At 38.4% G+C, this 4,426-nt stretch overlaps 1 protein-coding gene across 1 annotated transcript in view; it reads left to right on the top strand.

The window, feature by feature from the left end:
* The first annotated feature begins 1,409 nt into the window (after positions 1-1,409).
* Positions 1,410-4,426, top strand: part of LOC107701838 (trinucleotide repeat-containing gene 6C protein-like) — a 72,607-nt gene continuing 69,590 nt past the window's right edge. The window contains exon 1 of the mRNA XM_016503970.1: positions 1,410-2,117. The gene's annotated coding sequence lies outside the window, so the exon portion shown is untranslated. The remainder of the gene's footprint in view (positions 2,118-4,426) is intronic.

Raw genomic sequence — 4,426 nt, 5'->3', positions numbered from 1 at the left:
GTGTGTGTGTGTGTTTGTGTGTGTGTGTGTGTGTGTGTGTGTGTGTGTGTGTGTGTGTGTGTGTGTGTGTCATTTAAAGAGGCTTTAGCGTGTTATTTTATATCATGAAGTGCTGTGATAATTGTAATGTAGCCATGTTGTGTGCTGTGTAAGACAATACCTTCCCCCCTGTGATGTCAGTTGTACGCATGTTTCATGTAAAGCTGCTCACCTAAAATTTGATCATTTAGTTTAAAGTGATAGTTCACCCAAAAATTTAAATTCTGTTATTAATTACTCGCCCTCATGTCGTTCCAAACCCGTAAGACCTTCGTTCATCTTCAGAACACAAATTAAGATATTTTTGATGGAATCTGAGAGCTCTCTGACCCTCCATAGACAGCAAGGATATTACCACGATCAACACACAGAAACGTAGCAAGGACATCGGTAAAATAGTACATGTGACATCAGGGGTAGCGAAGCTACGAGAATACTTTTTGTGTGCAAAGAAAACAATAATAACATACATAATAAACAACGCTGATTACGTTGATTACGTTCTGGGGTACTCTCCAAAATAGCGGAAGACGGTAACTTGGGGAGAAGTATTGTTGAATAAGTTATGTTATTATTGTTTTCTTTGTGCACAAAAAGTATTCTCATAGCTTCGTAAAATTACAGTTGAACCCCTGATGTCACATGGACTATTTTATCGATGTCCTTTCACATTTCTGTGCGTTGATCGTGGTAATATCATTGCTGTCTATGGAGGGTCTGTGAGCTCTCAGATTCCATCAAAAACATCTTAATTTGTGTTCCGAAGATGAACGGCAGGAGGGTGAGAAATTAATGACAGAATTTTAATTTTTGGGTGAACAAACCCTTTAAATGTAATGTTTTTTTCTTTCTTTATTTTTTGTACTTCAAAATGTTGTATTGTTTTATTTTAGAAAATAACTAAAAATAACTAACATAAAATTAACTGTCTTTCCCTCTGCCTTGTTTTCTTTAACCAGCCCTTTCATCCCCCTTTTTGTCCCATGGGAAATTACAACAGTATAAAGCCTGGACCCTGCTGCATGAATCTTTCCTCTCTTTCTCCCTTTTGTATTTCAGATTGTCACACTAGGAATCACACTATAGGTCAAACAGTGGCAGAGTCTGTACTATATGGGAGCATCCTTGAATGTAGATTAGATTACTCCCTTCATGTCTAATGTGTGTCTAGATAGATAGATAGATGAAAACGCTTCTTTTTTTTCTTTTTTTCTTTTTTTGTTTGTTTGTGTAGAGAGCGTTCAGGGCTCTCCTTTGAACGCCCATTCCAGCCCCTGTGAATTCCAACTGGACGCTTTGAAACCTTTTATGGGCGGTGCTCCGATGTAAAAATCAGTCTGCTTGCTTATTGGTTGGTTAAAAGTCATATTGAAATATCTTAGCGGCTAAGCCCCTCCCACCGGAGTTGAGGGCACGTCTGCTGTGTTGATACCGAACAAAATGGCTGCAGAGGCTTGATCCTGACCCGACACTCCGCACTTATTCCTGGATATTTCCACTGTCGTTTTAAAAACATCTCTGGATTTTCCCACACGACTGCAGCCAGACTGCTCGCCACATCGCTCGATATCTTTATTTTTGCACTTTAATGAAACAGCTCGCATCGTATAATCTCATGTCAGTCTACCAGGCAGTAGTAGCAGCTTCAAACTGCCCTTTTCTTCATTTTGCACCGTAGATGAGATGCTATTTCTGATGACCAATTTATGCCACTGTACTTGACAAACTGCCTCGCTGTTTTATTTTTTCCCGTCTTTTCGAGGGTATGTCATGGAAATGTCATCTGCTGTTTTTCCAGCATGCATGCATCTATAATCTCCATCAGAGCCCAAAGCTCTGAGTCTGCATAGAAATTTCAGTCCTTTGCACACTGAATTTTGCGTTTACTTTCGTTCTGCTGCCTTTTTGGGACTCTTTCGGAAGTTCAGCTGCTTCATACATTGTTACTTGGGTCTGTCTGTTTTTACGGGTAACAGTTACCTTTTTCGGGGGAAAAAATGCCTTTTGTACCGCTGTACAACATGCGACACTTTTATTTTTTACAGAAAGCTGCCAAAGCTCGACTTGTGAACAAAAAGGTAAGTTGAGATATTGGCTCCGTATCAAAACCTCGGCTGCTGACTCGTTAACATCTACGATTGCAACCAATGTTGTCTAGATAGGCAGCTCACTAGGTTTAAAAAAAAATCTTTGATAATCTCTAAAACAGGCTGCGAGTTCAATTTTAAGTCTAATCCGTTGAAGACATTTGTGTGCTGTGGTTTAGTGGTTAACAATCTGGGCTGTTACTTGAAAGCTTGTAGCTTCTAACTCAGCGACGAGCTTGACCATAAACACTCTTAACCAAGTTACTGCAGGTAACGTTAGACTGAGCCTGTAATGTGTTTACTGTTAGTTACTTTGCTGACTGGGTCAGATAAATTATAGCTTGGATAAAATACTGTTTTAGATTTATCCAACTGCTGTTTAGTCGCGTAATCTGTGATTAGAGCCCTTATTTACACTGAAATATTTTTTTAAAATAGTCTTAAATTTTGTTCTATTTATTTACCTGTGTTTATTTTTAAAATATACTGTGCTCAGATATGTTAATTAGCATACCAGACTACCACAGTTCCATAGTAATAAACTATGCAGTGAATCTGATATTTGGTTATTTTAATTTAATGTTAATTTGGTTGCACTGAAAAAAATGTTTCATTCATCCAATTACAAAAATTTAGGGTAATGATTCACATCTATATTTTTTAACTTGAGCCAAAATAAATAACTTGCCCTAAGGGGAGTGATATCACGTTGTCAGTGTAAAAAAAAAATATCCCTAAAACGTTTCTGCATTTTTAAATGTTTGAGGTGGTACAAAATGAAGGGCTGGACTTTCGCCATTACTCTTCCTGTCTCTCAAAATAATAGAAGATTCCGGTGTGAATCTGGTGGGCACAACTAATATCGCATGCATCTGATCCTATTAAACATTACACTTAAAATCCTCCAATTAACAGGCTCCTCACTGTTGCCATGTTCTTTCACACTGAAAGGGATCTATTCATCATGAAATTAAATTTCTGTTGGTTATGTGATTTCCAGCAAAACACACAAAGAGGACAGCCTATAACTTGTGTACTGACATATATTTTACAGGAAAGAGAAAAGAAAAACTAGAAGTCAAAAAGGTCAATTGGAGTTAGTTTCTTAGATCTAGCCTAGATTCTTGCTCTGTTAGCTGTTTATATTCACAAACCCATGTGAATATGAGTTGGGTCATTTGTTTCTCTTTGTGAAATATCTAAATACTCAGAGCAGTTAGATATTTTTGCATTTTTTTTTAATGTAAAAATTATTATTTTATTTAGATAACCATCTTTGCTGTCTGATAAATAGGAATTTGGATTTGCCATCCTTCTCCCCTATTATTCTAGTACTTTTTGTCCATATTGTCACTGTGTGCTTTTGTAGCTTTGCTTATTGTCTTGTGTGCTTAATTGAGAACCATAATTTTTTTCTTCTATCTATTTTTCTCTCTTGAAAATCATGTCACACTTGGCTGATGCCAGTGATAAAATGAATAGGGCAATTCACTTGTAATTCATAACCCGTCTACCCTTTGAGTGTGTGCTGCTCAACCTTAATTATAAATTACACCAAAACGAGGAGCTCCTTTGCTCCAGTACACCCAGATTCAGCTCTCCCCCCTTTCGTCTGGTTTTAGGAAACCACCGTCCCTCATGGCACTGCAGGGGATTGGGGTACGGGTGCACACAAACCAAACCACCGTCCCTCATGGCACTGCAGGGGATTGGGGTCAAAGCTTGGAGGCGTGAGACGCCAATGTTCAGCTTGTGTCAAAAAGGGCAAGCAATACGGATGAGCGATCTCGCTCTGGACTATACGGGTGCACACAAACCCCTGAACCGCAGAGCTTGTAAAAGTAGAAAGAGACTGGGAATTCCTTGTCTTTCATGGGATTATCTGTGTACATTGTGGCTTTCTATTTGGTGTCTAGCCCCACTTTATAGCTGGACATAATTTAATATTGGCTTCTGTGGCTGCACACTGCCTCCGTCTTGCTCTGATAAAATTAGAGCACATTGTTCTTGTCTGCACAGATTTCAAAGGCTGGCTGTGGTGAACTCTCATTTGCTGGAGTTCAGTTTGCATTTCTGTAACAGTAGAATCGTTTGCCTGATTTTCATTCTTTCCTGTGCCTAGAATTTTTAATGAATTAATTGTTTTTTTTAAAGGAGGTATTTTTCTTCAGGCAGTTGTGTAGTATCAAACCACATATCTGTAATTGCTTAAATTAAAATAAAATATCCCAGGAGGTTAGACAGTGCTGACCTGGCATCGAAACGCAATTTAGGTAGACGCTAAATATCTAACAACCAGA

This window comes from Sinocyclocheilus anshuiensis, unplaced genomic scaffold (assembly GCF_001515605.1).
Source record: "Sinocyclocheilus anshuiensis isolate Anshui unplaced genomic scaffold, SAMN03320099.WGS_v1.1 scaffold310, whole genome shotgun sequence".
In the NCBI taxonomy this organism is placed as follows: domain Eukaryota; kingdom Metazoa; phylum Chordata; class Actinopteri; order Cypriniformes; family Cyprinidae; genus Sinocyclocheilus; species Sinocyclocheilus anshuiensis.
The sequence above is the reverse complement of the archived record's forward strand: the minus strand, read 5'-3'. Positions and strand labels throughout refer to the sequence as shown.